Here is a 25,794-nt window from a genome sequence, read left to right as displayed (position 1 = left end):
CAGTCACTCCCTCTCAGGGAGATATCTGTACACTGACTGGTGTCTCTCTAACCCTCTCTCTCAGGGAGATATCAGAACACTGACTGATGACACTCAGTCCCTCTCTCTCTGGGAGATATCTGAACACTGGTGTCTGTCTAATCTTCTCTCCCAGGGAGATGAATGTACACTGACTAGAGTCTCTCAGTCCCGCTCTGTCAGGGAGATATCTGGACACTGACTGGTGTCTCTCAGTCGCTGTCTCTCTCAGGAAGAAATCTGGACACTGAATGGTGTTTCACAGTCGCTCTCTCTCTCAGGGAGATATCTGAAGACTGTCCGGGGTCTCTCAAAACCCCTCTCTCTCTGGGAGATATCTGAACACTGTTGTCTGTCTAATCCTCTCTCCCAAGGATATCAATGTACACTGACTAGAGTCTCTCAGTCCCTCTCTGTCAGGGAGATATCTGGACACTGACTGGTGTCTCTCAGTCGCTCTCTCTCTCAGGAAGAAATCTGTACACTGAATGGTGTTTCACAGTCGCTCTCTCTCTCAGGGAGATATCTGAACACTGACTGTTGACACTCAGTCCCTCTCTCTCAGGGAGATATCTGAACACTGACTGGTGTCTCTCAGTCGCTCTCTCTCTCAGGGAGATATCTGATCACTGACTGGTGTCTCTCAGTCACTCTCTCTCTCAGGGAGATCTCCGAGACTGACTGGGGTCTCTCAGAACCCCTCTCTCTCTGGGAGATATCCGAACACTGACTGGTGTCTCTCTGTCCCTCTCTCTCAGGGATATATCTGTACAATGACTGGTGTCTCCCAGTCGCTCTCTCTCTCAGGGAGGTATCTTAAAACTGACTGGTTTCTCTCAGTTGCTCTCTCTCTCAGGGAGATATCTGAACACTGACTGATGCATCTCAGTCACTCCCTCTCAGGGAGATATCTGTACACTGACTGGTGTCTCTCTAACCCTCTCTCTCAGGGAGATATCTGAACACTGACTGGTGTCTCTCAGTCCCTCTCACTCAGGGATATATCTGAACATTGACTAGTATCTCTCAGTCGCTCCCTCTCACGGGGATATCTGAACACTGACTGGTGTGTCTCAGTCCCTCCCTCTCAGGGAGATATCTGAACACTGACTGGTGTCTCTCAGGGAGATATCTGTACACTGCCTGTTGTCTCTCAGTCCCTCTCTCTCAGGGAGATATCTGAACACTGACTGGTGTCTCTCAGTCGCTCCCTCTCAGGGAGATATCTGTACACTGACTGGTGTCTCTCAATCCCTCTCTCTCAGTGAGATATCTGAACACTGGCTGGTGTCTCTCAGTCACTCTCTCTCTCAGGGAGATCTCTGAAACTGACTGTGTTCTCTCAGAACCCCTCTCTCTATGGGAGATATCTCAACACTGACTGATGACACTCAGTCCCTCTCTCTCAGGGAGATATCTGAAACCTGTCTGGGGTCTCTCAGAACCCCTCTCTCTCTGGGAGATATCTGAACACTGGTGTCGGTCTAATCTTCTCTCCCAGGGAGATGAATGTACACTGACTAGAGTCTCTCAGTCCCTCTCTGTCAGGGAGATATCTGGACACTGACTGGTGTCTCTCAGTCGCTCTCTCTCTCAGGAAGAAATCTGTACACTGAATGGTGTTTCACAGTCGCTCTCTCTCTCAGGGAGATATCTGAAGACTGACTGGTTTATCTCAGTCACTCCCTCTCAGGGAGATATCTGTACACTGACTGGTGTCTCTCTAACCCTCTCTCTCAGGGAGATATCAGAACACTGACTGATGACACTCAGTCCCTCTCTCTCAGGGAGATATCTGAAGCCTGTCTGGGGTCTCTCAGAACCCCTCTCTCTCTGGGAGATATCTGAACACTGGTGTCTGTCTAATCTTCTCTCCCAGGGAGATGAATGTACACTGACTAGAGTCTCTCAGTCCCGCTCTATTAGGGAGATATCTGGACACTGACTGGTGTCTCTCAGTCGCTCTCTCTCTCAGGAAGAAATCTGTACACTGAATGGTGTTTCACAGTCGCTCTCTCTCTCAGGGAGATATCTGAAGACTGTCTGGGTTCTCTCAGAACCCCTCTCTCTCTGGGAGATATCTGAACACTGTTGTCTGTCTAATCTTCTCTCCCAGGGAGATGAATGTACACTGACTAGAGTCTCTCAGTCCCTCTCTGTCAGGGAGATATCTGGACACTGACTGGTGTCTCTCTGTCGCACTCTCTCTCAGGAAGAAATCTGTACACTGAATGGTGTTTCAAAGTCGCTCTCTCTCTCAGGGAGATATCTGAACACTGACTGGTGACACTCAGTCCCTCTCTCTCAGGGAGATATCTGGACACTGACTGGTGTCTCTCAGTCGCTCTCTCTCTCAGGGAGATATCTGATCACTGACTGGTGTCTCTCAGTCACTCTCTCTCTCAGGGAGATCTCCGAGACTGACTGGGGACTCTCCGAACCCCTCTCTCTCTGGGAGATATCCGAAGACTGACTGGTGTCTCTCTGTCCCTCTCTCTTAGGGAGGTATCTGTACAATGACTGGTGTCTCCCAGTCGCTCTCTCTCTCAGGGAGATATCTGAACACTGACTGGTTTCTCTCAGTTGCTCTCTCTCTCAGGGAGATATCTGAACACTGACTGATGTAGCTCAGTCACTCCCTCTCAGGGAGATATCTGTACACTGACTGGTGTCTCTCTAACCCTCTCTCTCAGGGGGATATCTGAACACTGACTGGTGTCTCTCAGTCCCTCTCACTCAGGGATATATCTGAACACTGCCTAGTATCTCTCAGTCGCTCTGTCTCAGGGGGATATCTGTACACTGACTGGTGTGTCTCAGTCCCTCCCTCTGAGGGATATATCTGAACACTGACTGGTGTCTCTCAGTCCCTCTCTCAGGGAGATATCTGGACACTGACTGGTATCTCTCAATCGCTCTCTCTCTCAAGAAGAAATCTGTACACTGACTGGTTTCTCTCAGTCGCTCTCTCTCTCAGGGAGATATCTGAACACTGACTGGTTTCTCTCAGTCGCTCTCTCTCTCTGGGAGATATTTGAACACTGACTGGTGTCTCTCAGTCCCTCTCTGTCAGAGAGATGTCTGGACACTGACTGGTATCTCTCAGTCGTCCTCTCTCTCAAGGAGAAATCTGTACACTGACTGGTGTTTCACAGTCGTTCTGTCTCAGGGACATATCTGAAGACTGACTGGGGTCTCTTAGTCCCTCTCTCTCTCTGGGATATATCTGAACGCTGACTGGTGTCTCTCAGTCCCTCTCCCTCAGGGAGATATCTGAACACGGTCTGGTGTCTCTCATTTGCTCTCCATCTCAGGGTGATATCTGATCACTGATTGGTGTCTCAGTCACTGTCTCTCAGGGATATATCTGTACACTGACTCGTGTATCTCAGTCCCTCACTCTCACGGATATATCTGTCCACTGACTCGTGTATCTCAGTCCCTCTCACTCAGGGAGATATCTGAACACTGACTGGTGTCTCTCAATCGCTCTCTCTAAAGGAGATATCTGAACACTAACTGGTGTCTCTCAATCCCACTCTCTCAGGGAGATATCTGAACCATGACTCGTTTCTCTCAGTCGCTGTCCCTCTCGGAGGTATCTGTGTACTGACTGGTGTCTCTGATTTGCTCTCTCTCAGGGAGATATTTGAACACTGACTGCTGTCTCTCAGTCGCTCTCTGTCAGTGAGATATCCGTAAACTGACTGGTGTGTCTCAGACCCTCTCTCTTAGGGAGATATATGAACAATGACTCGGGTCTCTGAGTCCCTCTCTCTCAGGGAGATGACTGTACGCTTACTGGTGTCTCTCAGTCCCTCTCTGTCAGGGAGATATCTGAAGCCTGTCTGGGGTCTCTCAGAACCCCTCTCTCTCTGGGAGATATCTGAACACTGGTGTCTGTCTAAACTTCTCTCCCAGGGAGATGAATCTACACTGACTAGAGTCTCTCAGCCCCTCTCTGTCAGGGAGATATCTGGACACTGACTGGTGTCCCTCAGTCGCTCTCTCTCTCAGGAAGAAATCTGTACACTGACTGGTGTCTCTCAATCCCTCTCTCTCAGGGACCTATCTGAACTCTGACTGGTTTCTCTCAGTCGCCCTCTCTCTCAGGGAGATATCTGAAGACAGACTGGTGTCTCTCATTTGCTCTCTCTCTCTCAGGCAGAAATCTGCAAACTGACTGGTGTTTCACAGTCACTCTCTCTCTCTCACGGAGATATCTGTGCACTGACTGGTGACACTCAGTCCTTCTTTCTCAGGGAGATATTTGAACACTGACTGGTGTCTCTCAGTCGTTCTCTGTCAGGGAGCTATCTGTACGCTTACTGGTGTCTCTCAATCTCTCTCTCTCAGGGAGATATCTGTACATTGACTGGTGTCTCTCAGTCCTTCTCTCTCAGGGAGATATCTGTACACTGACTGGTGTCTCTCAATCCCTCTCTCTCAGGGAGAAATCTGAACACTGACAGGTGTCACTCACTCGCTCTCTCTTTCAGGGAGATATCCGAACACTGATTGGTGTCTCTCAGTGCCTTTCTCTCAGGGAGATACCTGTCCACTGACTCGTGTATCTCAGTCCCTCTCTCTCAGGGAGATATCTGAACACTGACTGGTGACACTCAGTCCCTCTGTCTCAGGGAGATATCTGAACACTGACTGGTGTCACTCAGTCGCTCTCTTTCTCAGGGAGATATCTGAACACTGACTGGTGTCTCTTAGTCCCTGTCTGTCAGGGAGATGTCTGGACACTAACTGTTATCTCTCAGTCGTCCTCTCTCTCAGGGAGAAATCTGTACACTGACTGGTGTTTCACAGTCGCACTGTCTCAGGGAGATATGTGAAGACAGACGGGGGGTCTCTTAGTCACTCTCTCTCTCTGGGAGATATCTGAACATTTACTGGTGTCTCTCATTTTCTCTCTATCTCAGGGTGACATCTGATCACTGACTGGTGTCTCAGTCACTGTCTCTCTCAGGGAGATATCTGAACACTGACTGGTGTCTCTCAATCCCTCTCTCTCAGGGAGATATCTGAACACTGACTGGTGTCTCTCAGTCCTTCTCTCTCAGGGAGATATCTGAACACTGACTGGTGTCTCTCAATCCCTCTCTCTCAGGGAGATATCTGAACACTGACAGGTGTCACTTACTCGCTCTCTCTTTCAGGGAGATATCCAAACACTGATTGGTGTCTCTCAGTCCCTTTCTCTCAGGGAGATATCTGTACACTGACTGTTGTCTCTCAGTCCCTCTCTCTCAGGGAGATATCTGAACACTGACTGGTGACACTCAGTCCCTCTGTCTCAGGGAGGTATCTGAACACTGACTGGTGTCACTCACTCGCTCTCTCTCTCAGGGAGATATCTGAACACTGACTGGTGTCTATCAGTCACTCTCTCTCTCTGAGGGAGATATCCGAACACTGATTGGTGTCTCTCAGTCCCTTTCTCTCAGGGAGATATCTGTACACTGCCTGTTGTCTCTCAGTCCCTCTCTCTCAGGGAGATATCTGAACACTGGTGTCTCTCAGTCGCTCCCTCTCAGGGAGATATCTGTACACTGACTGGTGTCTCTCAATCCCTCTCTCTCAGTGAGATATCTGAACACTGGCTGGTGTCTCTCAGTCACTCTCTCTCTCAGGGAGATCTCTGAAACTGACTGTGGTCTCTCAGAACCACTCTCTCTCTGGGAGATATCCGAACACTGACTGATGACACTCAGTCCCTCTCTCTCAGGGAGATATCTGAAACCTGTCTGGGGTCTCTCAGAACCCCTCTCTCTCTGGGAGATATCTGAACACTGGTGTCGGTCTAATCTTCTCTCCCAGGGAGATGAATGTACACTGACTAGAGTCTCTCAGTCCCTCTCTGTCAGGGAGATATCTGGACACTGACTGGTGTCTCTCAGTCGCTCTCTCTCTCAGGAAGAAATCTGTACACTGAATGGTGTTTCACAGTCGCTCTCTCTCTCCGGGAGATATCTGAACACTGACTGGTGACACTCAGTCCCTCTCTCTCAGGGAGATATCTGGACACTGACTGGTGTCTCTCAGTCGCTCTCTCTCTCAGGGAGATATCTGATCACTGACTGGTGTCTCTCAGTCACTCTCTCTCTCAGGGAGATCTCCGAGACTGACTGGGGTCTCTCAGAACCCCTCTCTCTCTGGGAGATATCCGAAGACTGACTGGTGTCTCTCTGTCCCTCTCTCTCAGGGATATATCTGTACAATGACTTGTGTCTCCCAGTCGCTCTCTCTCTCAGGGAGATATCTGAACACTGACTGGTTTCTCTCAGTTGCTCTCTCTCTCAGGGAGATATCTGAACACTGACTGATGTATCTCAGTCACTCCCTCTCAGGGAGATATCTGTACACTGACTGGTGTCTCTCTAACCCTCTCTCTCAGGGAGATATCAGAACACTGACTGATGACACTCAGTCCCTCTCTCTCTGGGAGATATCTGAACACTGGTGTCTGTCTAATCTTCTCTCCCAGGGAGATGAATGTACACTGACTAGAGTCTCTCAGTCCCGCTCTGTCAGGGAGATATCTGGACACTGACTGGTGTCTCTCAGTCGCTGTCTCTCTCAGGAAGAAATCTGGACACTGAATGGTGTTTCACAGTCGCTCTCTCTCTCAGGGAGATATCTGAAGACTGTCCGGGGTCTCTCAAAACCCCTCTCTCTCTGGGAGATATCTGAACACTGTTGTCTGTCTAATCCTCTCTCCCAAGGAGATGAATGTACACTGACGAGAGTCTCTCAGTCCCTCTCTGTCAGGGAGATATCTGGACATTGACTGGTGTCTCTCAGTCGCTCTCTCTCTCAGGAAGAAATCTGTACACTGAATGGTGTTTCACAGTCGCTCTCTCTCTCAGGGAGATATCTGAACACTGACTGTTGACACTCAGTCCCTCTCTCTCAGGGAGATATCTAAACACTGACTGGTGTCTCTCAGTCACTCTCTCTCTCAGGGAGATATCTGATCACTGACTGGTGTCTCTCAGTCACTCTCTCTCTCAGGGAGATCTCCGAGACTGACTGGGGTCTCTCAGAACCCCTCTCTCTCTGGGAGATATCCGAACACTGACTGGTGTCTCTCTGTCCCTCTCTCTCAGGGATATATCTGTACAATGACTGGTGTCTCCCAGTCGCTCTCTCTCTCAGGGAGGTATCTGAAAACTGACTGGTTTCTCTCAGTTGCTCTCTCTCTCAGGGAGATATCTGAACACTGACTGATGCATCTCAGTCACTCCCTCTCAGGGAGATATCTGTACACTGACTGGTGTCTCTCTAACCCTCTCTCTCAGGGAGATATCTGAACACTGACTGGTGTCTCTCAGTCCCTCTCACTCAGGGATATATCTGAACATTGACTAGTATCTCTCAGTCGCTCCCTCTCACGGGGATATCTGAACACTGACTGGTGTGTCTCAGTCCCTCCCTCTCAGGGAGATATCTGAACACTGACTGGTGTCTCTCAGGGAGATATCTGTACACTGCCTGTTGTCTCTCAGTCCCTCTCTCTCAGGGAGATATCTGAACACTGACTGGTGTCTCTCAGTCGCTCCCTCTCAGGGAGATATCTGTACACTGACTGCTGTCTCTCAATCCCTCTCTCTCAGTGAGATATCTGAACACTGGCTGGTGTCTCTCAGTCACTCTCTCTCTCAGGGAGATCTCTGAAACTGACTGTGTTCTCTCAGAACCCCTCTCTCTATGGGAGATATCTCAACACTGACTGATGACACTCAGTCCCTCTCTCTCAGGGAGATATCTGAAACCTGTCTGGGGTCTCTCAGAACCCCTCTCTCTCTGGGAGATATCTGAACACTGGTGTCGGTCTAATCTTCTCTCCCAGGGAGATGAATGTACACTGACTAGAGTCTCTCAGTCCCTCTCTGTCAGGGAGATATCTGGACACTGACTGGTGTCTCTCAGTCGCTCTCTCTCTCAGGAAGAAATCTGTACACTGAATGGTGTTTCACAGTCGCTCTCTCTCTCAGGGAGATATCTGAAGACTGACTGGTGTATCTCAGTCACTCCCTCTCAGGGAGATATCTGTACACTGACTGGTGTCTCTCTAACCCTCTCTCTCAGGGAGATATCAGAACACTGACTGATGACACTCAGTCCCTCTCTCTCAGGGAGATATCTGAACACTGGTGTCTGTCTAATCTTCTCTCCCAGGGAGATGAATGTACACTGACTAGAGTCTCTCAGTCCCGCTCTATTAGGGAGATATCTGGACACTGACTGGTGTCTCTCAGTCGCTCTCTCTCTCAGGAAGAAATCTGTACACTGAATGGTGTTTCACAGTCGCTCTCTCTCTCAGGGAGATATCTGAAGACTGTCTGGGTTCTCTCAGAACCCCTCTCTCTCTGGGAGATATCTGAACACTGTTGTCTGTCTAATCTTCTCTCCCAGGGAGATGAATGTACACTGACTAGAGTCTCTCAGTCCCTCTCTGTCAGGGAGATATCTGGACACTGACTGGTGTCTCTCTGTCGCACTCTCTCTCAGGAAGAAATCTGTACACTGAATGGTGTTTCAAAGTCGCTCTCTCTCTCAGGGAGATATCTGAACACTGACTGGTGACACTCAGTCCCTCTCTCTCAGGGAGATATCTGGACACTGACTGGTGTCTCTCAGTCGCTCTCTCTCTCAGGGAGATATCTGATCACTGACTGGTGTCTCTCAGTCACTCTCTCTCTCAGGGAGATCTCCGAGACTGACTGGGGTCTCTCCGAACCCCTCTCTCTCTGGGAGATATCCGAAGACTGACTGGTGTCTCTCTGTCCCTCTCTCTTAGGGAGGTATCTGTACAATGACTGGTGTCTCCCAGTCGCTCTCTCTCTCAGGGAGATATCTGAACACTGACTGGTTTCTCTCAGTTGCTCTCTCTCTCAGGGAGATATCTGAACACTGACCGATGTAGCTCAGTCACTCCCTCTCAGGGAGATATCTGTACACTGACTGGTGTCTCTCTAACCCTCTCTCTCAGGGGGATATCTGAACACTGACTGGTGTCTCTCAGTCCCTCTCACTCAGGGATATATCTGAACACTGCCTAGTATCTCTCAGTCGCTCTGTCTCAGGGGGATATCTGTACACTGACTGGTGTGTCTCAGTCCCTCTCTCAGGGAGATATCTGGACACTGACTGGTATCTCTCAATCGCTCTCTCTCTCAAGAAGAAATCTGTACACTGACTGGTTTCTCTCAGTCGCTCTCTCTCTCAGGGAGATATCTGAACACTGACTGGTTTCTCTCAGTCGCTCTCTCTCTCTCAGGGAGATATTTGAACACTGACTGGTGTCTCTCAGTCCCTCTCTGTCAGAGAGATGTCTGGACACTGACTGGTATCTCTCAGTCGTCCTCTCTCTCAAGGAGAAATCTGTACACTGACTGGTGTTTCACAGTCGTTCTGTCTCAGGGACATATCTGAAGACTGACTGGGGTCTCTTAGTCCCTCTCTCTCTCTGGGATATATCTGAACGCTGACTGGTGTCTCTCAGTCCCTCTCCCTCAGGGAGATATCTGAACACGGTCTGGTGTCTCTCATTTGCTCTCCATCTCAGGGTGATATCTGATCACTGATTGGTGTCTCAGTCACTGTCTCTCAGGGATATATCTGTACACTGACTCGTGTATCTCAGTCCCTCACTCTCACGGATATATCTGTCCACTGACTCGTGTATCTCAGTCCCTCTCACTCAGGGAGATATCTGAACACTGACTGGTGTCTCTCAATCGCTCTCTCTAAAGGAGATATCTGAACACTAACTGGTGTCTCTCAATCCCACTCTCTCAGGGAGATATCTGAACCATGACTCGTTTCTCTCAGTCGCTGTCCCTCTCGGAGGTATCTGTGTACTGACTGGTGTCTCTGATTTGCTCTCTCTCAGGGAGATATTTGAACACTGACTGGGGTTTCTCAATCCCTCTCTCTCAGCGAGATATCTGAACACTGACTGCTGTCTCTCAGTCGCTCTCTGTCAGTGAGATATCCGTAAACTGACTGGTGTGTCTCAGACCCTCTCTCTTAGGGAGATATATGAACAATGACTCGGGTCTCTGAGTCCCTCTCTCTCAGGGAGATGACTGTACGCTTACTGGTGTCTCTCAGTCCCTCTCTGTCAGGGAGATATCTGAAGCCTGTCTGGGGTCTCTCAGAACCCCTCTCTCTCTGGGAGATATCTGAACACTGGTGTCTGTCTAAACTTCTCTCCCAGGGAGATGAATCTACACTGACTAGAGTCTCTCAGCCCCTCACTGTCAGGGAGATATCTGGACACTGACTGGTGTCCCTCAGTCGCTCTCTCTCTCAGGAAGAAATCTGTACACTGACTGGTGTCTCTCAATCCCTCTCTCTCAGGGACCTATCTGAACTCTGACTGGTTTCTCTCAGTCGCCCTCTCTCTCAGGGAGATATCTGAAGACAGACTGGTGTCTCTCATTTGCTCTCTCTCTCTCAGGCAGAAATCTGCAAACTGACTGGTGTTTCACAGTCACTCTCTCTCTCTCACGGAGATATCTGTGCACTGACTGGTGACACTCAGTCCTTCTTTCTCAGGGAGATATTTGAACACTGACTGGTGTCTCTCAGTCGTTCTCTGTCAGGGAGCTATCTGTACGCTTACTGGTGTCTCTCAATCTCTCTCTCTCAGGGAGATATCTGTACATTGACTGGTGTCTCTCAGTCCTTCTCTCTCAGGGGGATATCTGAACACTGACAGGTGTCACTCACTCGCTCTCTCTTTCAGGGAGATATCCGAACACTGATTGGTGTCTCTCAGTGCCTTTCTCTCAGGGAGATATCTGTACACTGACTGTTGTCTCTCAGTCCCTCTCTCTCAGGGAGATATCCGAACACTGACTGGTGACACTCAGTCCCTCTGTCTCAGGGAGGTATCTGAACACTGACTGGTGTCACTCACTCGCTCTCTTTCTCAGGGAGATATCTGAACACTGGCTGGTGTCTCTTAGTCCCTGTCTGTTAGGGAGATGTCTGGACACTGACTGTTATCTCTCAGTTGTCGTTTCTCTCAGGGCGAAATCTGTACACTGACTGGTGTTTCACAGTCGCTCTGTCTCAGGGAGATATGTGAAGACAGACGGGGGGTCTCTTAGTCACTCTCTCTCTCTGGGAGATATCTGATCATTTACTGGTGTCTCTCATTTGATCTCTATCTCAGGGTGACATCTGATCACTGACTGGTATCTCAGTCACTGTTGCTCTCAGGGAGATATTTGAACACTGACTGGTGTCTCTCAATCCCTCTCTCTCAGGGAGATATCTGTACATTGACTGGTGTCTCTCAGTCCTTCTCTCTCAGGGAGATATCTGTACACTGACTGGTGTCTCTCAATCCCTCTCTCTCAGGGGGATATCTGAACACTGACAGGTGTCACTCACTCGCTCTCTCTTTCAGGGAGATATCCGAACACTGATTGGTGTCTCTCAGTCCCTTTCTCTCAGGGAGATATCTGTACACTGACTGTTGTCGCTCAGTCCCTCTCTGTCAGGGAGATATCTGAACACTGACTGGTGACACTCAGTCCCTCTGTCTCAGGGAGGTATCTGAACACTGACTGGTGTCACTCACTCGCTCTCTCTCTCAGGGAGATATCTGAACACTGACTGGTGTCTATCAGTCACTCTCTCTCTCTGAGGGAGATATCCGAACACTGATTGGTGTCTCTCAGTCCCTTTCTCTCAGGGAGATATCTGTACACTGCCTGTTGTCTCTCAGTCCCTCTCTCTCAGGGAGATATCTGAACACTGACTGGTGTCTCTCAGTCGCTCCCTCTCAGGGAGATATCTGTACACTGACTGGTGTCTCTCAATCCCTCTCTCTCAGTGAGATATCTGAACACTGGCTGGTGTCTCTCAGTCACTCTCTCTCTCAGGGAGATCTCTGAAACTGACTGTGGTCTCTCAGAACCACTCTCTCTCTGGGAGATATCCGAACACTGACTGATGACACTCAGTCCCTCTCTCTCAGGGAGATATCTGAAACCTGTCTGGGGTCTCTCAGAACCCCTCTCTCTCTGGGAGATATCTGAACACTGGTGTCGGTCTAATCTTCTCTCCCAGGGAGATGAATGTACACTGACTAGAGTCTCTCAGTCCCTCTTTGTCAGGGAGATATCTGGACACTGACTGGTGTCTCTCAGTCGCTCTCTCTCTCAGGAAGAAATCTGTACACTGAATGGTGTTTCACAGTCTCTCTCTCTCTCAGGGAGATATCTGAAACCTGTCTGGGGTCTCTCAGAACCCCTCTCTCTCTGGGAGATATCTGAACACTGGTGTCGGTCTAATCTTCTCTCCCAGGGAGATGAATGTACACTGACTAGAGTCTCTCAGTCCCTCTCTGTCAGGGAGATATCTGGACACTGACTGGTGTCTCTCAGTCGCTCTCTCTCTCAGGAAGAAATCTGTACACTGAATGGTGTTTCACAGTCGCTCTCTCTCTCCGGGAGATATCTGAACACTGACTGGTGACACTCAGTCCCTCTCTCTCAGGGAGATATCTGGACACTGACTGGTGTCTCTCAGTCGCTCTCTCTCTCAGGGAGATATCTGATCACTGACTGGTGTCTCTCAGTCACTCTCTCTCTCAGAGAGATGTCTGAGACTGACTGGGGTCTCTCAGAACCCCACTCTCTCTGGGATTTATTGACCACTGACTAGTGTCTCTCTGTCCCTCTCTCTCAGGGATCTACCTGTAAATTGACTGGTGTCTCACAGTCGCTCTCTCTGAGGGAGATATATATACACTGAATGGTGTCTCTCAGTCTCTCTCTGTCAGGGAGATATCTGAACACTGACGGCTGTCTCTCAGTCGCTCTCTCTCGGAGAGATATCTGTGCACTGACTGGCGTCTCTCAGAACCCCTCTCTCTCTGGGATATATCCGAACACTGACTAGTGTCTATCTGTCCCTCTCTCTCAGGTAGATATCTGAACACTGATGTCTGTCTCTCAGTCGCTCTCTCTCAGGGAGATATCTGAACACTGACTGGTGTCTCTCAGTCGCTCCCTCTCAGTGAGATATCTGTACACTGACTGGTGTCTCTCAATCCCTCTCTCTCAGGGAGATATGTGAATATTGAGTGGTGTCTCTCAGTCACTCTCTCTTTCAGGGAGATCTCTGAGACTGACTGGGGTCTCTCAGAACCCCTCTCTCTCTGGGATATATCCGAACACTGACTAGTGTCTATCTGTCCCTCTCTCTCAGGGAGATATCTGAACACTAATGGCTGTCTCTCAGTCGCTCTCTCTCGTAGAGACATCTGTACACTGACTGGGGTCTATTAGTCCCTCTCTCTCTCTGGGAGATATCTGAACACTGACTGGTGTCTCTCAGTCGCTCTCTCTCAGGGAGATATCTGTACACTTACTGGTGTCTCTAAATCCGTCTCTCTCTGGGAGATATCTGTACACTGACTGATGTCTCTCAGTCCTTCTGTCTCAGGGAGATATTTGAACACTGACTGGTGTCTCTCAGTCCCTGTCTGTCAGGGAGATGTCTGGACACTGACTGTTATGTATCAGTCGTCCTCTCTCTCAAGGAGAAATCTGTACACTGACTGGTGTTTCACAGTTGTTCTGCCTCAGGGAGATACCTGAAGACTGACGGGGGGTCTCTTATTCCCTCTCTCTCTCTGGGAGATATCTGAACCCTGACTGGTGTCTCTCAATCCCTCTCTCTCAGTGAGATATCTGAACACTGGCTGGTGTCTCTCAGTCACTCTCTCTCTCAGGGAGATCTCTGAAACTGACTGTGGTCTCTCAGAACCCCTCTCTCTCTGCGAGCTATCTGAACACTTACTGATGACACTCAGTCCCTCTCTCTCAGGGAGATATCTGAAACCTGTCTGGGGTCTCTCAGAACCCCTCTCTCTCTGGGAGATATCTGAACACTGGTGTCGGTCTAATCTTCTCTCCCAGGGAGATGAATGTACACTGACTAGAGTCTCTCAGTCCCTCTCTGTCAGGGAGATATCTGGACACTGACTGGTGTCTCTCAGTCGCTCTCTCTCTCAGGAAGAAATCTGTACACTGAATGGTGTTTCACAGTCGCTCTCTCTCTCAGGGAGATATCTGAAGACTGACTGGTGTATCTCAGTCACTCCCTCTCAGGGAGATATCTGTACACTGACTGGTGTCTCTCTAACCCTCTCTCTCAGGGAGATATCAGAACACTGACTGATGACACTCAGTCCCTCTCTCTCAGGGAGATATCTGAACACTGGTGTCTGTCTAATCTTCTCTCCCAGGGAGATGAATGTACACTGACTAGAGTCTCTCAGTCCCGCTCTATTAGGGAGATATCTGGACACTGACTGGTGTCTCTCAGTCGCTCTCTCTCTCAGGAAGAAATCTGTACACTGAATGGTGTTTCACAGTCGCTCTCTCTCTCAGGGAGATATCTGAAGACTGACTGGTGTATCTCAGTCACTCCCTCTCAGGGAGATATCTGTACACTGACGGGTGTCTCTCTAACCCTCTCTCTCAGGGAGATATCAGAACACTGACTGATGTATCTCAGTCACTCCCTCTCAGGGAGATATCTGTACACTGACTGGTGTCTCTCGAACCCTCTCTCTCAGGGAGATATCAGAACACTGACTGATGACACTCAGTCCCTCTCTCTCAGGGAGATATCTGAAGCCTGTCTGGGGTCTTTCAGAACCCCTCTCTCTCTGGGAGATATCTGAACACTGGTGTCTGTCTAATCTTCTCTCCCAGGGAGATGAATGTACACTGACTAGAGTCTCTCAGTCCTGCTCTGTCAGGGATATTTCTGGACACTGACTGGTGTCTCTCAGTCGCTCTCTCTCTCAGCAAGAAATCTGTACACTGAATGGTGTTTCACAGTCGCTCTCTCTCTCAGGGAGATATCTGAAGTCTGTCCGGGGTCTCTCAGAACCCCTCTCTCTCTGGGAGATATCTGAACACTGTTGTCTGTCTAATCTTCTCTCCCATGGAGATGAATGTACACTGACTAGAGTCTCTCAGTCCCTCTCTGTCAGGGAGATATCTGGACACTGACTGGTGTCTCTCAGTTGCTCTCTCTCTCAGGAAGAAATCTGTACACTGAATGGTGTTTCACAGTCGCTCTCTCTCTCAGGGAGATATCTGAACACTGACTGGTGACACTCAGTCCCTCTTTCTCAGGGAGATATCTGGACACTGACTGGTGTCTCTCAGTCGCTCTCTCTCTCAGGGAGATATCTGATCACTGACTGGTGTCTCTCAGTCACTCTCTCTCTCAGGGAGATCTCCGAGACTGACTGGGGTCTCTCAGAACCCCTCTCTCTCTGGGAGATATCTGAAGACTGACTGGTGTCTCTCTGTCCCTCTCTCTCAGGGATATATCTGTACAATGACTTGTGTCTCCCAGTCGCTCTGTCTCTCAGGGAGATATCTGAACACTGACTGGTGACACTCAGTCCCTCTCTCTCAGGGAGATATCTGAACACTGACTGGTGTCTCTCAGTTGATTTCTCTCTCAGGGAGATATCTGATCACTGACTGGTGTCTCTCAGTCACTCTCTCTCTCAGGGAGATCTCCGAGACTGACTGGGGTCTCTCAGAACCCCTCTCTCTCTGGGAGATATCCGAACACTGACTGGTGTCTCTCTGTCCCTCTCTCTCAGGGAGATATCTGTACAATGACTGGTGTCTCTCAGTCACTCTCTCTCTCAGGGAGATCTCCGAGACTGACTGGGGTCTCTCAGAACCCCTCTCTCTCTGGGAGATATCCGAACACTGACTGGTGTCTCTCTGTCCCTCTCTCTCAGGGATATATCTGTACAATGACTGGTGTCTCCCAGTCGCTCTCTCTCTCAGGGAGATATCTGAAAACTGACTGGTTTCTCTCAGTTGCTCTCTCTCTCAGGGAGATATCTGAACACTGACTGATGTATCTCAGTCACTCCCTCTCAGGGAGATATCTGTACACTGACTGGTGTCTCTCTAACCCTCTCTATCAGGGAGATATCTGAACACTGACTGGTGTCTCTCAGTCCCTCTCACTCAGGGATATATCTGAACACTGACTAGTATCTCTCAGTCGCTCACTCTCACGGGGATATCTGTACACTGACTGGTGTGTCTCAGTTCCTCCCTCTCAGGGAGATATCTAAACACTGACTGGTGTCTCTGGGGAGATATCTGGACACTGACTGGTGTCTCTCAATCGCTTTCTCTCTCAAGAAGAAATGTGTACACTGACTGGTTTCTCTCAGTCACTCTCTCTTTCAGGGAGATATCTGAACACTGATTGGTGTCTCTCAATCGCTTTCTCTCTCAAGGAGAAACGTGTACACTGACTGGTTTCTCTCAGTCTCTCTCTCTCGGGGAGATATTTGAACACTGACTGGTGTCTCTCAGTCCCTCTCTGTCAGGGAGATGTCTGGACACTGACTGGTATCTCTCAGTCGTCCTCTCTCTCAAGGAGAAATCTGTACACTGACTGGTGTTTCACAGTTGTTCTGCCTCAGGGAGATACCTGAAGACTGACGGGGGGTCTCTTATTCCCTCTCTCTCTCTGGGAGATATCTGAACCCTGACTGGTGTCTCTCAATCCCTCTCTCTCAGTGAGATATCTGAACACTGGCTGGTGTCTCTCAGTCACTCTCTCTCTCAGGGAGATCTCTGAAACTGACTGTGGTCTCTCAGAACCCCTCTCTCTCTGGGAGGTATCTGAACACTTACTGATGACACTCAGTCCCTCTCTCTCAGGGAGATATCTGAAACCTGTCTGGGGTCTCTCAGAACCCCTCTCTCTCTGGGAGATATCTGAACACTGGTGTCGGTCTAATCTTCTCTCCCAGGGAGATGAATGTACACTGACTAGAGTCTCTCAGTCCCTCTCTCTCTCTGGGAGATATCTGAACACGGACTGGTGTCTCTCATTTGCTCTCCATCTCAGGGTGATATCTGATCACTGACTGGTGTCTCAGTCACTGTCTCTCAGGGATATATCTGTACACTGACTCGTGTATCTCAGTCCCTCACTCTCAGGGAGATATCTGTACACTGACTCGTGTATCTCAGTCCCTCTCTCTCAGGGAGATATCTGAACACTGACTGGTGTCTCTCAGTCGCTCTCTCTCAAGGAGATATCTGAACACTAACTGGTGTACACTGACTAGAGTCTCTCAGTCCCTCTCTGTCAGGGAGATATCTGGACATTGACTGGTGTCTCTCAGTCGCTCTCTCTCTCAGGAAGAAATCTGTACACTGAATGGTGTTTCACAGTCGCTCTCTCTCTCAGGGAGATATCTGAAGACTGTCTGGGTTCTCTCAGAACCCCTCTCTCTCTGGGAGATATCTGAACAATGTTGTCTGTCTAATCTTCTCTCCCAGGGAGATGAATGTACACTGACTAGAGTCTCTCAGTCCCTCTCTGTCAGGGAGATATCTGGACACTGACTGGTGTCTCTCTGTCGCACTTTCTCTCAGGAAGAAATCTGTACACTGAATGGTGTTTCAAAGTCGCTCTCTCTCTCAGGGAGATATCTGAACACTGACTGTTGACACTCAGTCCCTCTCTCTCAGGAAGATATCTGGACACTGACTGGTTTCTCTCAGTCGCTCTCTCTCTCAGGGAGATATCTGATCACTGACTGGTGTCTCTCAGTCACTCTCTCTCTCAGGGAGATCTCCGAGACTGACTGGGGTCTCTCCGAACCCCTCTCTCTCTGGGAGATATCCGAAGACTGACTGGTGTCTCTCTGTCTCTCTCTCTTAGGTAGGTATCTGTACAATGACTGGTGTCTCCCAGTCGCTCTCTCTCTCAGGGAGATATCTGAACACTGACTGGTTTCTCTCAGTTGCTCTCTCTCTCAGGGAGATATCTGAACACTGACTGGTGTCTCTCAGTCCCTCTCACTCAGGGATATATCTGAACACTGACTAGTATCTCTCAGTCGCTCTGTCTCAGGGGGATGTCTGAACACAGACTGGTGTCTCTCATTTGCTCTCTCTCTCTCAGGCAGAAATCTGCAAACTGACTGGTGTTTCACAGTCACTCTCTCTCTCTCACGGAGATATCTGTGCACTGACTGGTGACACTCAGTCCTTCTTTCTCAGGGATATATCTGAAGTCTGACTGGGGTCTCTCAGTCCCTCTCTCTGGGAAATATCTGTACACTGACTGGTGTCTCTCAGTCGCCCTCTTTCAGGGAGACATCTGAACACTGAATGGTGTCTCTCGGTCCCTCTCTCTCAGAGAGATATCGGTACACTGACTGGTGTGTCCCAGTCGCTCTATCTTTCAGGGAGATATATGAAAACTGATTGGTTTCTCAGAGTGAAACTCTCTCTCAGGGAGATATCTGTGCACTAACTTGTGTCTCTCAGTCCCTATCTGTCTCAGGGAGATATCTGTACACTGACTGGTGTCTCTCAATCCCTCTCTCTTAGTGACATATCTGAACTCTGACTGGGTTTCTCTCAGTCGCCCTCTCTCTCAGGAAGAAATCTGTACACTGAATGGTGTTTCACAGTCGCTCTCTCTCTCAGGGAGATATCTGAAGACTGTCTGGGTTCTCTCAGAACCCCTCTCTCTCTGGGAGATATCTGAACACTGTTGTCTGTCTAATCTTCTCTCCCAGGGAGATGAATGTACACTGACTAGAGTCTCTCAGTCCCTCTCTGTCAGGGAGATATCTGGACACTGACTGGTGTCTCTCTGTCGCACTTTCTCTCAGGAAGAAATCTGTACACTGAATGGTCTTTCAAAGTCGCTCTCACTCTCAGGGAGATATCTGAACACTGACTGGTGACACTCAGTCCCTCTCTCTCAGGATGATATCTGGACACTGACTGGTTTCTCTCAGTCGCTCTCTCTCTCAGGTAGATATCTGATCACTGACTGGTGTCTCTCAGTCACTCTCTCTCTCAGGGAGATCTCCGAGACTGACTGGGGTCTCTCCGAACCCCTCTCTCTCTGGGTGATATCCGAAGACTCACTGGTGTCTCTCTGTCCCTCTCTGTTAGGTAGGTATCTGTACAATGACTGGTGTCTCCCAGTAGCTCTCTCTCTCAGGGAGATATCTGAACACTGACTGGTTTCTCTCAGTTGCTCTCTCTCTCAGGGAGATATCGGAACACTGACTGATGTATCTCAGTCACTCCCTCTCAGGGAGATATCTGTACACTGACTGGTGTCTCTCAGTCCCTCTTACTCAGGGATATATCTGAACACTGACTAGTATCTCTCAGTCGCTCTGTCTCAGGGGGATATCTGAACACTGACTGGTGTCTCTCAGTCCCTCTCTGTCAGGGAGATGTCTGGACACTGACTGGTGTCTCTCAATCGCGCTCTCTCTCAAGAAGAAATCTGTACACTGACTGGTTTCTCTCAGTCGCTCTCTCTCTCAGGGAGATATCTGAACACTGACTGGTTTCTCTCAGTCGCTGTCTCTCTCAGGGAGATATTTGAACACTGACTGGTGTCTCTCAGTCCCTCTCTGTCAGGGAGATGTCTGGACACTGACTGGTATCTCTCAGTCGTCCTCTCTCTCAAGGAGAAATCTGTACACTGACTGGTGTTTCACAGTCGTTCTGTCTCAGGGACATATCTGAAGACTGACTGGGGTCTCTTAGTCCCTCTCTCTCTCTCTGGGATATATCTGAACCCTGACTGGTGTCTCTCAGTCCCTCTCCCTCAGGGAGATATCTGAACACGGACTGGTGTCTCTCATTTTCTCTCCATCTCAGGGTGATATCTGATCACTGATTGGTGTCTCAGTCACTGTCTCTCAGGGATATATCTGTACACTGACTCGTGTATCTCAGTCCCTCACTCTCAGGGATATATCTGTACACTGACTCGTGAATCTCAGTCCCTCTCTCAGGGAGATATCTGAACACTGACTGGTGTCTCTCAGTCGCTCTCTCTCAAGGAGATATCTGAACACTAACTGGTGTCTCTCAATCCCACTCTCTCAGGGAGATATCTGAACCATGACTCGTTTCTCTCAGTCGCTGTCCCTCTCGGAGATATCTGTGTACTGACTGGTGTCTCTGATTTGCTCTCTCTCAGGGAGATATCTGAACACTGACTGGGGTTTCTCAATCCCTCTCTCTCAGCGAGATATCTGAACTCTGACTGGTTTCTCTCAGTCACCCTCTCTCTCAGGAGATATCTGAAGACAGACTGGTGTCTCTCATTTGCTCTCTCTCTCTCAGGCAGAAATCTGCAAACTGACTGGTGTCTCTCATTTGCTCTCTCTCTCTCAGGCAGAAATCTGCAAACTGACTGGTGTTTCACAGTCACTCTCTCTCTCTCATGGAGATATCTGTGCACTGACTGGTGACACTCAGTCCTTCTTTCTCAGGGAGATATCTGAAGTCTGACTGGGGTCTCTCAGTCCCTCTCTCTGGGAGATATCTGTACACTGACTGGTGTCTCTCAGTCGCTCTCTCTCAAGGAGATATCTGAACACTAACTGGTGTCTCTCAATCCCACTCTGTCAGGGAGATATCTGAACCATGACTCGTTTCTCTCAGTCGCTGTCCCTCTCGGAGATATCTGTGTACTGACTGGTGTCTCTGATTTGCTCTTTCTCAGGGAGATATCTGAACACTGACTGGGGTTTCACAATCCCTCTCTCTCAGCGAGATATCTGAACACTGACTGCTGTCTCTCAGTCGCTCTCTGTCAGTGAGATATCCGTAAACTGACTGGTGTGTCTCAGACCCTCTCTCTTAGGGAGATATATGAACAATGACTCGGCTCTCTGAGTCCCTCTCTCTCAGGGAGATAACTGTACGCTTACTGGTGTCTCTCAGTCCCTCTCTGTCAGGGAGATATCTGAAGCCTGTCTGGGGTCTCTCAGAACCCCTCTCTCTCTGGGAGATATCTGAACACTGGTGTCTGTCTAATCTTCTCTCCCAGGGAGATGAATCTACACTGACTAGAGTCTCTCAGCCCCTCTCTGTCAGGGAGATATCTGGACACTGACTGGTGTCCCTCAGTCGCTCTCTCTCTCAGGAAGAAAGCTGTACACTGACTGGTGTCTCTCAATCCCTCTCTCTCAGGGACATATCTGAACTCTGACTGGTTTCTCTCAGTCGCCCTCTCTCTCAGGGAGATATCTGAAGATAGACTGGTGTCTCTCATTTGCTCTCTCTCTCTCAGGCAGAAATCTGCAAACTGACTGGTGTTTCACAGTCACTCTCTCTCTCTCACGGAGATATCTGTGCACTGACTGGTGACACTCAGTCCTTCTTTCTCAGGGATATATCTGAAGTCTGACTGGGGTCTCTCAGTCCCTCTCTCTGGGAAATATCTGTACACTGACTGGTGTCTCTCAGTCGCCCTCTTTCAGGGAGACATCTGAACACTGAATGGTGTCTCTCGGTCCCTCTCTCTCAGAGAGATATCGGTACACTGACTGGTGTGTCCCAGTCGCTCTATCTTTCAGGGAGATATATGAAAACTGATTGGTTTCTCAGAGTGAAACTCTCTCTCAGGGAGATATCTGTGCACTAACTTGTGTCTCTCAGTCCCTATCTGTCTCAGGGAGATATCTGTACACTGACTGGTGTCTCTCAATCCCTCTCTCTTAGTGACATATCTGAACTCTGACTGGTTTCTCTCAGTCGCCCTCTCTCTCAGGGAGATATCTGAAGACTGTCTGGTGTCTCTCATTTGCTCTCTCTCTCAGGGTGATATCTGATCACTGACTGGTGTCTCGGTCACTGTCGCTCTCAGGGAGATATCTGAACACTGACTGGTGTCTCTCAATCCCTCTCTCTCAGGGAGATATCTGTACATTGACTGGTGTCCCTCAGTCCTTCTCTCTCAGGGAGATATCTGATCACTGACTGGTGTCTCTCAGTCACTCTCTCTCTCAGGGAGATCTCCGAGACTGACTGGGGTCTCTCAGAACCCCTCTCTCTCTGGGAGATATCCGAACACTGACTGGTGTCTCTCTGTCCCTCTCTCTCAGGGAGATATCTGTACAATGACTGGTGTCTCCCAGTCACTCTCTCTCTCAGGGAGATATCTGAACACTGACTGGTTTCTCTCAGTTGCTCTCTATCTCAGGGAGATATCTGAACACTGACTGATGTATCTCAGTCACTCCCTCTCAGGGAGATATCTGTACACTGACTGGTGTCTCTCTAACCCTCTCTCTCAGGGAGATATCTGAACACTGACTGGTGTCTCTCAGTCCCTCTCACTCAGGGATATATCTGAACACTGACTAGTATCTCTCAGTCGCTCTGTCTCAGGGGGATATCTGTACACTGACTGGTGTGTCTCAGTCCCTCCCTCTGAGGGATATATCTGAACACTGACTGGTGTCTCTCAGTCCCTCTTACTCAGGGATATATCTGAACACTGACTAGTATCTCTCAGTCGCTCTGTCTCAGGGGGATATCTGAACACTGACTGGTGTCTCTCAGTCCCTCTCTGTCAGGGAGATGTCTGGACACTGACTGGTGTCTCTCAATCGCGCTCTCTCTCAAGAAGAAATCTGTACACTGACTGGTTTCTCTCAGTCGCTCTCTCTCTCAGGGAGATATCTGAACACTGACTGGTTTCTCTCAGTCGCTGTCTCTCTCAGGGAGATATTTGAACACTGACTGGTGTCTCTCAGTCCCTCTCTGTCAGGGAGATGTCTGGACACTGACTGGTATCTCTCAGTCGTCCTCTCTCTCAAGGAGAAATCTGTACACTGACTGGTGTTTCACAGTCGTTCTGTCTCAGGGACATATCTGAAGACTGACTGGGGTCTCTTAGTCCCTCTCTCTCTCTCTGGGATATATCTGAACCCTGACTGGTGTCTCTCAGTCCCTCTCCCTCAGGGAGATATCTGAACACGGACTGGTGTCTCTCATTTTCTCTCCATCTCAGGGTGATATCTGATCACTGATTGGTGTCTCAGTCACTGTCTCTCAGGGATATATCTGTACACTGACTCGTGTATCTCAGTCCCTCACTCTCAGGGATATATCTGTACACTGACTCGTGAATCTCAGTCCCTCTCTCAGGGAGATATCTGAACACTGACTGGTGTCTCTCAGTCGCTCTCTCTCAAGGAGATATCTGAACACTAACTGGTGTCTCTCAATCCCACTCTCTCAGGGAGATATCTGAACCATGACTCGTTTCTCTCAGTCGCTGTCCCTCTCGGAGATATCTGTGTACTGACTGGTGTCTCTGATTTGCTCTCTCTCAGGGAGATATCTGAACACTGACTGGGGTTTCTCAATCCCTCTCTCTCAGCGAGATATCTGAACTCTGACTGGTTTCTCTCAGTCACCCTCTCTCTCAGGAGATATCTGAAGACAGACTGGTGTCTCTCATTTGCTCTCTCTCTCTCAGGCAGAAATCTGCAAACTGACTGGTGTCTCTCATTTGCTCTCTCTCTCTCAGGCAGAAATCTGCAAACTGACTGGTGTTTCACAGTCACTCTCTCTCTCTCTCATGGAGATATCTGTGCACTGACTGGTGACACTCAGTCCTTCTTTCTCAGGGAGATATCTGAAGTCTGACTGGGGTCTCTCAGTCCCTCTCTCTGGGAGATATCTGTACACTGACTGGTGTCTCTCAGTCGCTCTCTCTCAAGGAGATATCTGAACACTAACTGGTGTCTCTCAATCCCACTCTGTCAGGGAGATATCTGAACCATGACTCATTTCTCTCAGTCGCTGTCCCTCTCGGAGATATCTGTGTACTGACTGGTGTCTCTGATTTGCTCTTTCTCAGGGAGATATCTGAACACTGACTGGGGTTTCACAATCCCTCTCTCTCAGCGAGATATCTGAACACTGACTGCTGTCTCTCAGTCGCTCTCTGTCAGTGAGATATCCGTAAACTGACTGGTGTGTCTCAGACCCTCTCTCTTAGGGAGATATATGAACAATGACTCGGCTCTCTGAGTCCCTCTCTCTCAGGGAGATAACTGTACGCTTACTGGTGTCTCTCAGTCCCTCTCTGTCAGGGAGATATCTGAAGCCTGTCTGGGGTCTCTCAGAACCCCTCTCTCTCTGGGAGATATCTGAACACTGGTGTCTGTCTAATCTTCTCTCCCAGGGAGATGAATCTACACTGACTAGAGTCTCTCAGCCCCTCTCTGTCAGGGAGATATCTGGACACTGACTGGTGTCTCTCATTCGCTCTCTCTCTCAGGAGGAAATCTGTACACTGACTGGTGTCTCTCACTCCCTCTCTCTCAGGGACATATCTGAACTCTGACTGGTTTCTCTCAGTCGCCCTCTCTCTCAGGGAGATATCTGAAGACAGACTGGTGTCTCTCATTTGCTCTCTCTCTCTCAGGCAGAAATCTGCAAACTGACTGGTGTTTCACAGTCACTCTCTCTCTCTCATGGAGATATCTGTGCACTGACTGGTGACACTCAGTCCTTCTTTCTCAGGGAGATATCTGAAGTCTGACTGGGGTCTCTCAGTCCCTCTCTCTGGGAGATATCTGTACACTGACTGGTGTCTCTCAGTCGCCCTCTTTCAGGGAGATATCTGAACACTGAATGGTGTCTCTCGGTCCCTCTCTCTCAGAGAGATATCTGTACACTGACTGGTGTGTCCCAGTCGCTCTATCTTTCAGGGAGATATATGAAAACTGATTGGTTTCTCAAAGTGAAACTCTCTCTCAGGGAGATATCTGTGCACTAACTTGTGTCTCTCAGTCCCTATCTCTCTCAGGGAGATATCTGTACACTGACTGGTGTCTCTCAATCCCTCTCTCTTAGTGACATATCTGAACTCTGACTGGTTTCTCTCAGTCGCCCTCTCTCTCAGGGAGATATCTGAAGACTGACTGGTGTCTCTCATTTGCTCTCTCTCTCAGGGTGATATCTGATCACTGACTGGTGTCTCAGTCACTGTCGCTCTCAGGGAGATATCTGATCACTGACTGGTGTCTCTCAGTCACTCTCTCTCTCAGGGAGATCTCCGAGACTGACTGGGGTCTCGCAGAACCCCTCTCTCTCTGGGAGATATCCGAACACTGACTGGTGTCTCTCTGTCCCTCTCTCTCAGGGATATATCTGTACAATGACAGGTGTCTCCCAGTCGCTCTCTCTCTCAGGGAGATATCTGAACACTGACTGATGTATCTCAGTCACTCCCTCTCAGGGAGATATCTGTACACTGACTGGTGTCTCTCTAACCCTCTCTATCAGGGAGATATCTGAACACTGACTGGTGTCTCTCAGTCCCTCTCACTCAGGGATATATCTGAATACTGACTAGTATCTCTCAATCGCTCACTCTCACGGGGATATCTGTACACTGACTGGTGTCTCTCAGTCGCCCTCTCTCTGAGGGAGATATGTGAAGACTGACTGGTGTCTCTCATTTGCTCTCTCTCTCAGGGTGATATCTGATCACTGACTGGTGTCTCTCTGTCCCTGTTTCTCAGGGAGATATCTGAACACTGACTGGTGTCTCTCAGTCGTTCTCTGTCAGGGAGATATCTGTACGCTTATTGGTGTCTCTCAATCCCTCTCTCTCAGGGAGATATCTGTACATTGACTGGTGTCTCTCAGTCCTTCTCTCTAAGGGAGATATCTGAACACTGACTGGTGTCTCTCTGACGCCCTCTCTCGCAGGGAGATATATGTACACTGACTGATGTTTCACTGTCGCTCTCTCTCTCAGGGAGATATCTGAACACTGACTGGTGACACTCAGTCCCTCTCTCTCAGGGAGATATCTGAACACTGAGTGGTGTCTCTCAGTCACTCTCTCTCTCAGAGAGATGTCTGAGACTGACTGGGGTCT

This window comes from Carcharodon carcharias (assembly GCF_017639515.1).
Source record: "Carcharodon carcharias isolate sCarCar2 chromosome 27 unlocalized genomic scaffold, sCarCar2.pri SUPER_27_unloc_5, whole genome shotgun sequence".
NCBI lineage: Eukaryota > Metazoa > Chordata > Chondrichthyes > Lamniformes > Lamnidae > Carcharodon > Carcharodon carcharias.
The sequence above is the reverse complement of the archived record's forward strand: the minus strand, read 5'-3'. Positions refer to the sequence as shown.